This window comes from Aythya fuligula, chromosome 9, assembly GCF_009819795.1.
Source record: "Aythya fuligula isolate bAytFul2 chromosome 9, bAytFul2.pri, whole genome shotgun sequence".
NCBI lineage: Eukaryota > Metazoa > Chordata > Aves > Anseriformes > Anatidae > Aythya > Aythya fuligula.
In genome coordinates, this window is record NC_045567.1 from 7,860,738 (window position 1) to 7,873,120 (window position 12,383).

Sequence of the window (12,383 nt, forward strand, 5' to 3'; positions counted from 1 at the left end):
TTATATTTGTCTGTGAGCTGGAGTACTCAAACATCTCTGGGATGCCTTGTTCAGGGAGACACAGCCTTTCCCAGAAGCTGAGATACAGTTGGCCAGTTCATCTTGACTGGCCAGTGTGCAAGGTGTGTGGTAGGAGGGAGCATGGTCCCTTGCTTGCACCTATCACGAAGGCAAGCAAGCTCCATGTTCTACCACAGGCTTCTTGTGAGACTTAGAACGAGTCAGTCTAGCCTGTGCCTTACGCTCCCATCTATAAAAATGGAGGAAGTAGCAGTGACCTCCAGATGCAGGAAAGTCTTCCCAGTTACCACCGGGATATTGTGAGGTGTAAAGATAAACATCTTCAAAAAATCATGGGATTTTTTCTATGAGACTTTAATGCAGGTTATAAATGTACTTGAGATGGGCAACGTCATTTATTGCCCATTTTCTTTGAAATAGCTTGTGTTTAGAGATGATTATAAAATACTACCTCTGTTCAGTATTTGTATTGGTTAATAGCCTTCAAGTAGGATTTTTAAAAAACTTGCATTTGGCTGTCTTTAAATCACTACGCTTACTCTTGACAATTTATTAGCAAGAGGGGGAAAAATGTTAGAGGCGTGTTATACAGTGTGTTTTCATGTTTGGCAGCAAAAGAAAATGATGTATTTTCCTCATGTAAACTGGACTTATTTGGTCTTCAGATTGCTGAGAAGGTAGCATGCCTCATGAGAATGCTTTTCCAGATAGACTTCTCAGGGAGGGGCCTTACGTTAAGCAGTGCTTATAAGGTAACCAAAGTTAACTTTGTGACCCTTTCATGGTAATTTTAAGTGTGGTGCCGGTCTGCTGAATTACATTAGTAACAAATGACCATTTTCCCTGGGTTTCCATAATCTATGCTATTTTGTGGTGTAGAGATCTTGGTTCAAAAGAAAACAAAAACAACAGAACTGCTGTGCAAAAGTACCATGAGAGACTGTCCCTTCTGCTTTTCTTCATCCATGCGGAGAAATCTGGGAATTTTTTGATATCAATAACCATTTCTGTACCTACCTGCCAAGGATGTATTTTTCTGCACCTGTAGAAAAACTAATCATAAGTTGTGAGTTTGGGTATACAACACTTTCGGTTCAGATGGTCCCATGTTATGTTAATTGCTTTTCTCCAAGTCTACTTCTAATCTGATCTGCACGTTTCCAGTGGGAAAATGACTCTTTTTAAACCAATCCTGCTTCTTGAGTCCTTCATTGTTTCTCCCGGGGGAAACATACCTAGACACTGTTTTTAAAAACAACTGAAACTGTGTGTATGCAACATGTATATTCTATATGTCGTGTATATATACAATATATGCAATGTATATGTTGTATATATTCCATTTCTCTTTTGCATGATTAATTGGTGGGTCTTGCTTTCCTTACCTTGTATTATTTTATTTGTGACTAATGGTGACAAATGCTGCTTTTACAAGCCAGCTTCTCCTATATTTGCTCTCTAAGGAAAAAGCTTCCATGGATTTGCCTCTCACCAGTGGAGTTACTTCCTTTCTCCTTTATGCTTGTTTCAGTTTTAATTGACAGTGGTGTGTTGATTGTTAAATCATTCACATTCTGGTGAATGTCTTTGACAGAGCCTATTCATATGTTTAATATAATAGAGTCCAATATTCGTCTTTAATTTCCTAGAGCTATTGAAATGAGATAATTAAATGTTATGGGCTCTTAATAATTAATATGTCAGGCTAAGATCACAGCTTTATTTCTTAGGAATTATTTCAAGCCTAAATCTTCTAAGTATGTAATCAGTATTTCTATTACTACATTTTCACAATATATTGTATTGATATAATTAGGAGTTTCATCTGGCTTTAAAATCTAAAACTGAAATCCTGTGCTCACATAATCCATTCTAGCATTTAAAAATCATTTAATTGTTTTAAAAATATTTCTTTCTGTTATAATACTCCTGAGAGATGAGGGAGTAGAGCTGTCATGATAGAAAGCAAACTTTAACAAACTTTACTAGGTGCTGCTATACGAGATGGCAATGCTGCATTGCTTTTGGACCTCACAATTTAGATAAGACATTCTTTTGTAGACAAATGTGCCTTATTCTGGCCTGGCTCCTTAGATAAGAGCCAGACTAAGCTCAAGATAGTGGTGGTTTTATTGCCTGACCACAGTACCGCACCGACTACTCTACTATTTGCAGGGCAAAACTTTTTTGTTTGAGGCACATCTGTTTGCTACTGATTTCTGCTGGCTATAGTCTGGGTGTAAGGTTAGTAGTGAAATTACTTCTGTAGTTGGAATATCTTTGCAAATCAGTTGTGGTAAAATTGTAATAGATAAAATCTCACAAGATGTAAATGGACATAGAAATGGCTGATCTTTCATATTTTAGCATCTCAGTTCAGAAAACTAGCTTTGCCTTTCCATAGAAAATTTGTTTAGATCTCATGGATGTGAAAGCTTCCCCCAACAGCTTCTGTTGGGAACCAGCATGCATAACCTATTGCCCACACAGATCACTTATTGGGGAGCACAGCTAATTTTCAGTTCAGGGCCCAAGGAGTCGGCAGAGCTGGATTTCCTGACATTCCTGACAGAAGGAACAAATGTGGTCTCAAGAATAAACAACAGCAAGCAGATCTTTGGGGCAGATGTTAATATCTGATCCAGGAAAGGTGTAATAATTTTAATAGGCAATGCTACTGAGAAAATGACTACTGTGCTGCTTGTGCTACCTCGAGGCATAATAAAAATCACGTAGTTGTTCTTTCCAAGTGTGACTTTGACCGATGAAGAAGAGAGTATTTGCTCCCGCCAGTAATTCCTAGGGAAATCATTTATCTTGCTCATATTACTAGCTCTTCCTCCAATACTGTGGCAAAATAGCACTAACTGTTGATGAAGTGGGAAGAAGAGAAAGCTTTTTCCTTTAATGGTTTGCAAACTAGTATTGCTTGGATGCCTTTCCAGCCCAAGAGCTGTCATGAGGAACTTACTGCCACTCTGTCCTCTAGCAAACCACAATGGAAAAGTTTACCAGTCCGATACTGGTGTAACTTTATCTGTTATGCCACCTCCAGAACATCTGTCTAAAAGTCAGCTCAACTATGTGACCTATTTTTAACAGGTTTTACTGTATTGGACTATCAGATTTAAGGTGATGCAGTTGTGGTGAGACAGTCCTTCCTCCTTTCAGCCTGTCACTTTGGTTTTCTCAGGCATTTATCTCAAAGCTTCCCCTGGGGTTGCTTGTTGAAGGGGGATGGGGCTAAATATATACTCCTTAAGTAATTGTATGGCTTACTCTTGAGAAACTTATGAAGGATCCCACTTTAAGAATAGCCGTCGCAGGGAAACATAAAAGGTTAATTCTGATTTGCCAGGCACCATTTGGCTTTTATGAAGCAAATGAGCAGAAGCAACAACCAAGCACCATGGAAACATGGTTTCTGAGGGATTAAAACCCTTTGTAGTGAAAGGATGTTTGTAAGATCCAATTTTTTGTCTTGGAAGTCTACATCTGTTGCTGGGAGCGCCTACAACCACTGAAGTTTGGGCAGAGGTTAGGAATCTGACAGTGGCTCATTTCTGTTTGAGAATCCTGCCCGAGGTTTTCTGCTGCTTACCTTACCCACTGGGTTTTGCCCAGTGAGCATTCTCTGGGTGCACATTCTGATTTGACCACCTGTACAAAAGCCAAAGCAGCTCATTCTAGTTTCTGAAATTGTTTCTTTACCTCCTCTGCATAAGGAGTGTTGAGTCTTCATCCAGTTTATCTCAAAGGCAGCTGAGAGCTGTTGCTCAGGAATGTGGGAACGACCTTTACCTGGCTATGGATTCCTCCTGTTGAAGCTGTTTTCCATGGGGCAGGGAGATGGGTAACCAACAACATCAGAACAGATAACGCAGCACAGTTACAGCACTCCCTGCGGACAGAAACAATGTGGATTCCAGTCCCCTTACCCAATGTTCATTTGATCAAAAATGGAACAGCTCCCAAAGGGGAGGGAGGGAGGACAGAGAGAGACAGAAGGAGACAGGTTCCTTGCTCCTGTGGATTAGTGACTTGGGAACTTAGGAAGAGGAGTGATTAAACAGAGGTTCAGCTCATGCTCTGTTTGCTTGGCTAAATAAAAGAATCCTTAATATTTATGGCTATGTGAGACGAAGCCTGTTCAGTCTGTGCCCTACCAAACAGCAAGGAATTAATCCCACATGCAGAGCTGTGGCAGTTAGCATGGGAGGAAAAGACGTAATCTGCTCCGGAGGCTGTTTGCATGCTTACCCTGTATTTCTCAGTTCCATACAGGTAAATAATCTTGTGTACAGCTGACCGTAGTGCCACCCACCACCTAGCATGGAATTTTGGCTTGTCACCTCCCTGCTCTCCTGATTGTCACTGGGCAAGTCCTTCCAGGCACTGTGAAGGGAATGGAGATGGACAGCTCAAGGCGTGGGTTCCGCTTGTAATCTTAGCACTGAATACCACTGTTTAAGCTTTGAATACTGTTTTAATCAGTGCTGCACTACACAGATCTTAAACCCAAATAAGGCTTAAATATTTAATCTGTGAGTTGCTATTGTCATTGCTCCTCTTAAGGAGAGGTGCTGGATCATAAGCTAGGCGTTGAATGTCTGTAAAAGCTCGGAAATTCTACAAGGGCATTTGAATGTGATCTGCAATTTTCTGTGCCCAGGATAGCCTTTAGAAGTTCTCTCCCCGCCCCATCCCCCCCCGCCCCCGCCATCAAATTATACACTAATGCCAGTTACTTTAAAATAAGTTTAATATTTCAGACTATAAGCAACACCGAAACATACCTGTGCATTACAAACAAACGTAATGCACTCGGTGGTTCTGCATTTAATATTGACTTTCTCCTTTGCAGCTCAATGTGATAATTTTTTTTTGAGATAAAAAAAGAGAAAGCTCTTTGAAATTGTTTGAAACTGTTCCCTGTTCTTAATAGCTGAGACACTTTTAGCTCCTACTTACAAATCTTTGTTTGCAGAGTTTGTACTAGTTAACTGAGTGAATGACATCTGCTACATATGATAAGTATGAACAACAGTATGGCTGTAGTTGCTGATGCTGCATACAGATTGCGCAGACAGATGGCTCACTCTGAATGGATCCAAGCTTCAGTGTTTTGGATATAGTCAGGTATCAACAAGGCACCCCCACCAAGTCTTTAATCACCTCTGTGTATTTGCTGGCCTTTTGCAATCAATGTGTTAGAGCTGTCACGTCCTCCTCTGTCGTAGTGATCGAGCAGGCTGTGGGCAATGAAGCTGCTTTCTGAATGCAGTGTCTCACATTTTCGGCAGACAAGGATTTCACACTTTGGACACATTTTCCCAGAGTGTGGCTGCCTTAAAGAGCATATTTCCTCTCGTGCTGGCTTCGGCTTTTTGGAACCTTTCCTGTGCAAACATCTCCTCTTGTCTTCAAAAATCTGATTCCTTCCCTGAGGGCTAGAACAGTCAGAGGAAAGAAGGGTGGCAAGTTTAACTGATACATTTCCTAGATGAATGAGATCATCAGAAGCAATTAGTGTTGATTTATGAACCCTTCCCGAGGTTTGACAGCATTCAACAAGCAGGTGCAATGTGCGGTCTCCTGCAGAAAACAGGAGTGGGCAGAAAAATAAGCCTGGCTCTGTTGTTGTGATGGTAGTTACAAGCCATTAGTTTTAAAAACAAAAATGCAAAAATGTTAAAAATAATCATAATAATAATTAAAGCCATAAGTCAACAAGCTAGATAGGACCTTTCTCCACAGTTCTTTAATATGTACCTTTTCTGTGGGTAATCGTGATATAAACCTCATGTATTTGCGTGAAGATAATTTTTATGCAACTGTGTGCATCTAAACTACAGGCTTCTGGCCCATATGATAGTACAGACTTCATCTGTACTATCATAAAGTTTATTTTTCCATTTGCGTGCACAAATAATTACGCTGGCTAGTAAAACAAGCCCTATTTTGTACTGGCTTTGAACAGAGGTGGAGAGGCTGGGGAAAAAAAAAAAGGCACTCTCAATGGTTTTTTTTTTTTGTTATATAAAATAGGACTTATAAATCAAGACTTTAAGCATGTTCCCTTATAAGAGCTCACAAAGCAGTACTGAGCCATAGAAATCTTATTTGTCTACACCACTGTGAAAGTTCCGTAGACCCCAATGGCCAGACTCTTCGTAACAGCACTGCCATGTAATGTGTCTGTCTGAACACTTCCCATTCATGTGAGAGTCCCGTGGAAGAAGGATGTTATGTTACTGCTTTTTGTAGATCAAACTGGGAAAACCTCTATTTGTCACTTTCAAATAAGGATCAAGGTTTGGACAGCATTGTTTTACTGCTTCAACTGTACTTATCTGCTTGCTTTAGTGAAATTATAGACAACAAAGAAAAGTCACAACTGTAATTCACTAACTTCTTGGATGTTCTTTGTTTCCACTCCAGTTCCCCATGACTGCAGCAAGATAAATTCCAAAGCAGAGCCCTTGTTTTGTATTAGTTGTTCAGCAATTGGATCAATCTGAGAGAAGAATCTGGCTCTCAGGATCATTTCTGGCTACTGTATTTTAATCTTATGTCAAGCTTGTAACCAGCTGCTGTGGCTATCAAGCTTAATGTAGTTAGCTGAGTAATTGCTGAGACTTGCATGCACTTCCTGCTAAGACGGTAATTTCATGATCATTATCAAAGACAGACTCTTTTTAGGAGATCTGTATAGAAAGCAGCTTTTGTAATGGATGAGGAAAGACACATTTTTAGATTTTAGCATGATACATACACTATGTTTACCTTATGTTAAAGAAGAGTAATGTCAATTACAAGTACACAAGAAGAGAATTTCAAATACTATAAGAATGACGAAACTACCTTAAAGCTACCTGATGCACCAAACAGTAAGCTAAAAGTCATTTTTGCCTCTGCTGAATTTGGTGATAAAAGGAATAGTTTTTCATTGCTTGTCTTTTTTTTTTTTTTTTTTTCTTTTTTGGTTTCCCTCTCAAAAGTAGCAAGCATAAAGGCACTACTGTAGGGAAAATAAGCAATGCGACTCGCTAGCACTAACTTCGTTGAACAGTGAGTTTGGGTGCTGCTATATTGCCACTGTTGCACCCTGGAGCTAGGGATATTGGTGCAACAAAAATCTGGTACTCCCAGCAATGGGACCCTGGGTTATCCCAAGTGGCGGCTCTCTGAAGTGTGTGGAAAAATAGGGATGCTGTCCCTCCGCATTTTTTGTGATGGATGGAAGGATGCTTAAGAAATGATTGCAAGAAAAACATGCAGACACCCAAGGTTGGAGACCTTACTTCTGCCAGTGACTTGCTACTTTTTAGGTCAAATTGTTTAATTAGCCCATAACAGTTACCTTGTTTGTGAAGTTAATACAGCAGATGTTACAAAGGTGTTCATGGCTTTTTGAGAGGTGCTCTGGAAATATGTATAAATAAATTTGTTTAAAAATGTATACAAAATATAACCTCATACGTACTTACAGTTTATTCTTAGGAGATCCAGAGAAGAGGCTCAATCCAGAAAATCTTTTCTTAAATAGTCGCTCTCGTTTTTTTCGGCTGTGCTTCCCATCTCCTATGCTTTCTTCTGTAAATTCCTTCTTTCCCTTCTGCCAGCTCATTTTATCTGTTGTAACAACTGCACCTGCTCAGCTGAAAGCAGAAGCCTGAGTAGCTTTTTGAAACAGTCTCTCCCTTACTGTGTTGCACCTGGCAAAGTCTCGATCTGTTTCTCTACAAACCTGTAAGAGTCCTGGTTACGCAGAAGGTTTAGCAGAGATCAGCAAGCAGGTGCTTTCTATCAGATGGAACAAATCCGTGCTTTGAAAAACTCTGCAGACACAGGCGACTCTAAATGTTCTTACTCAACCAGTATTCCACCTAATTACGGAAAGTAGGCTTGGACATTAAATATAATACATACGTCCCTCTATGTGCTCTCCTTCATGATTAGGCTCATTGCTGAGAAGCAAGAAAGAAGGAGGCTCATTTGACAGAAGCAAAGAACCAGGAGCCAATGAAACAGTTTTGCGCAGAGAACAGGAGCAAACAAACGAATGTTGCGAGATGGAGCAAACGCTGCAAAGCAAAAACCAGAAGCCTGAAAAGATGAAGAACCAACTGGGGATTTTAGTTAAGGCTTGGAAATTGTTTCCTTTTTCTTCTGATGAAGCAGTTGATTAGTCTGCATTTCCGCATTGCATTGCTTTGTCTCCAAGAATTATCCCTTTAGCCTCACTGATCAAATTAGTCTCTCTGCTCTACATTTGATACTTAGTAATTGCATTAACTTTTGGTTGCTTGGCTTGGAGGGTAGTGTACAGCCCCTCCTAATGACTGGAAGCTCTTGTCTGTTTCTACCTGTTGTTCAAGATATTTTTGATGATTCATCTTCTAAAACAAGTCACACAAAGTTTGTAGGATCAAAATCTCTATGTTTTATAAAAAATAAAAATTGACAGCCAGTTTGAACTTCTCACTTTTCTGACTTAACCCTTTATCTTTCACCCACCTTCCCCACCACCCACTGAAAGCAGCCTCTAAAATACAATTCTCCCATAACTAGTTCTTACAGTAGGATATACGCAGAAAATAGGGTCAGTGCCAGTGTTTTACATGATGAGAACCTAAAAGTTTTTCAGTGTTATATTATATAATATATATATTATATAATATATATATAATATATATATTATATAATATATATAAATAAAATATATATTTATATATAAGTACACCAAGAATCTGTGCTGACCTTAACGACACAGTATAAATTCCTAGAAGGAACAGAGAAACTCATCTTGCTACCATGCTTAGTAGATACCCCCAGAGGTTTTTAGCAGTAAGTTGGAATTGTTCCTCCCACACAAATGGCAGAAAATATTTTTATGAAAAATTAAAAACAGCTTATTTACCTGTACAAGGAAACTATAACAGATTTCTATACTATCAAGGAATGAATAAAAGTTGTGAATGAAAGAAAATGACCCACCTCATAATTAAAAGACTTCAGTTTTTAATTTGTGACAAAATAATCTGTGAGTTCAAGACCTGTATTAAGCATACCGTGGTGTTGAGGTGAAGCCTTGCAGAACAGAGCAATCTTTCACTAATAAAAAGCAGCAACCAGGGAGGCAGGAATCTATCTTACCTTTAAGAAGTGAGCTTCAAAGGCTTCTCGTTGCTGGATCTTTCAGTACTAATTCCTCTTGTCTAAAAGATCAAGAGAAGAAAATGCAACATTGAGAGTACAGATGTAAGTATATGAAAAGTGGTGACAAAGAATAAAAGATACACAGAAGGGATCTTTTCTAAAGCCTTTTAGTCAATAATAATAACAAAAAAGGTACTTTGGAACATATATTGTATTTAATTTCACTCCTTTTCAAGATGCAGTTGTTTGGCTGTGTGCCCAATGCAAGTCTAATGATGTAGGGGAAATTCCTCCTATGCTTCATTTAAATGTGTTGCTGTGTCAGAAGATCTGAATACCCAGAATTTGGATGAATGATTGATTTCTTTGTTTTTCCCCCTTGTGAAACTTGACTACCATTGTTTTCAATATACTGATTAATTGCCCCCAACTTTTATAAGTAGCAACAGCAATTTATATGGCCAATCCTTAAACAACTTGTTCAGTGGCTCTTTAAAACAGGAATCCTATTTAAATATCTGGGAGAAAATAAGTTTCCTTTGGATGAACCAATTGAAGATCATGAGAGTGGACTGTGTTTTAGGAGCCTCAGTGTTGCATGTGTATGTTGTCTCTTAAAAGCAAGGTCCAGTACCTGCAAGACTTCAGATGTCGAAACTCCCTTGCAGTGATGTTTGCTGTTGACTGCTTTCATGCCTGGACTACTTGCACAGCATGGTGGTACCTCTGTAACTCCTGTAATATAAATAACATTTCATGACCAAATATGAATTCTGGAATTTTTGTTTTTCAAAGCAACTTACAAATGAGATTGACAATTTTCCCTTCTCAGGTATGGTAGGCTTAAGATACAGGAAACTATTTCCCAGAAGCGGAGCATCTCTGCAGCCATGCCTCCAGTTGCAGCAGCACACAGCAGCTCTGACCCAGCTGATATCCCCTGGGATAAAAGAACAGAACAAGAGGTAAACTTTGTGGCAGAGACTGTCATGCAAACACACAGGGCAAAGGATTCCAGACAGGAAGAGGGAGGTCAGGAGAGAGGCAGTGATATGATTAGCAGCTTGGGAAAGTCTTCTGTGTCCTCAGGATGCAGCTTCTCTGATCCAGTTCTGCATCAAGTTAAATTTGCTTGAATTATGATCATGTTCTTTTTGCCACCACAGGGTGTCTCTGCATCTCTTCATACACTAAAGGTGTCGGTAGCCTTCAACAGCAAGCTACATTATCTTTCAAGAGAAACGTAGGGCTAAAGGAAAAGTCCCCCAGCTCAGCTGTGGGCTTTCTTCATGATCATGAGGATGCTTGAACTGGAATGGTGATGCCTTCACTAGTCAGTGGGAATTTCTTCTCTGGCAAGTAAAGCCACAGTCCAATGATATAGTTAATTTTTTTTTATTTTATTTTTTTTTTTTTTGAGGGCTCTCCCCTACCAGATCAAAGCAAGCTGTGGCTGTATGATGGTACACTAATCTAGCCTAAGCTCATTTTCCTGCAGTGTTCATGAAATTTGAGGCATTCTCCCTGTACTCACACGCTTCCTGCTAAAGCAGGCAATCTCTCAGTACTGTTTTATGTTTACTGTTTATGTTACTGTTTTATGTAGGTATTTTCTATCCTCCTTCCATTGGGATAAAGCTGGTGTGAAGTCAGCATAAACACTGACATTATCCATGTGCGCTGGATAACTTGACAAGTACAATTGTGCCTTCATACCAGATGTGGATCAACTTACTTCTAGTATTGAGGCCAGATCAGTAGAAAAATTGAAAAGCACTTGGAATACATGAGCTTGACTACCAACGGTTCACAAAACGGCATGATTAAATTTTGCTTACCTAATGGTGTTTTTTTTTCTATGGCCTAATTCTCTTTTCCTGGCAAGAAACATCTAAAATCTGAGAATGAAGTAGTCGTTTGCATGGTTATTGAGGTGATGATTGTGTATTAGTGTTCCTCACAAATGCATGAACGTCTTTGCTGTCCTAGCAGATGGAAGCGTTGCTCTTTGGGCTTTAGCTTACCCTTCTGACTGCCTATGGTATATTACTCAAACTGTCTTGGAAGTGATCTTGCACAGCAACCCCTGACCTGAGTGCTACTCTGCTGCTGCAACCCTTTTCACATAAAACTACTTGGGGAAGAAGGAATAAGTAGTCCAGGTGAGAATTTTCTTTGCATTAAAAATGTAAGAGAAGGAATTCCAGAGTTGGAGTGAAACAATTCACCCAGACTTCCAGCCAGCCTGCAAGCCTGAGACCGCTGAAGTTTTAGGAATAAGATATTTGTGTATTTGCAAGGTGTTTTTTTTTTTTTTGTTTTTGGTTTTGTTTCCAAGCTTTGGTCTAACATCAATAGTTGCTTGTGCCACTCTCCATGGATTAGAGACATGAAGTGGTGTAGAAGGGGTGAGAAGGTCGAGACAGCCAGTTCTTCTCTCCTAGGAGTTCCTGGCCATGTTTGCTGTGCATGACTTTTCATTTCATCAATTTTCAAATATGTTTTGGTTTTGAGAACTAAGAAGATAATGTACCTGGTAGCCTATGGCCACAATATTGGGCTCAAGCCTACATGTGGGTGTTGGTGTTACCTGTGTGCTGTAAGGGTATCATATAATCATAACTTTGTCTAGGATATCTAAGAAACAAATTGTCCTCAGGAGAAAAGAGCTATGGAAGAATTCAAGGTGAGAAGCTTAGTGGGGACTGTTAGTGTTAGGTCAGAGGTTGGACTTGATGATCTTGAGGTCTCTTCCAACCTAGAAATTCTGTGATTCTGTGAAGCGCTGAGCTGACTGATCTGTGGATGGATAAAGCTTAAAGCTGGTCAGGAATCTTCTGCCAAAATAGCTTTTTATCAGGTCGTGTCAATTTGTTGAAACTCCAGCTTTCACAGAGAAAGTCTGGCTAGAACAGTTTTTTTTTTCCCCGATCAGGAAAAGTTTCCCAAGGCCAGGCTGTTGTAAGGGTGAATGCAACAGTGAGCAGAGCAAACCCCCAGTCATGAGGCCAGATGTAGAAAACAAAGGCTCACAGTGCTGCCCTCAGTGATCCTTACTCATGCCAATAACCTCCGGTACTAGAGGCAGAATCACCCCCAGTGGCAGTAGGAGTGAGGAGTCCTTAATGCCAGGGGAGGGAGGGAGGGAGGGAGGGAGGGAGGGAGGGAGGGAGAGGCTCCTGTGCCTGGCTCGCTGAGGT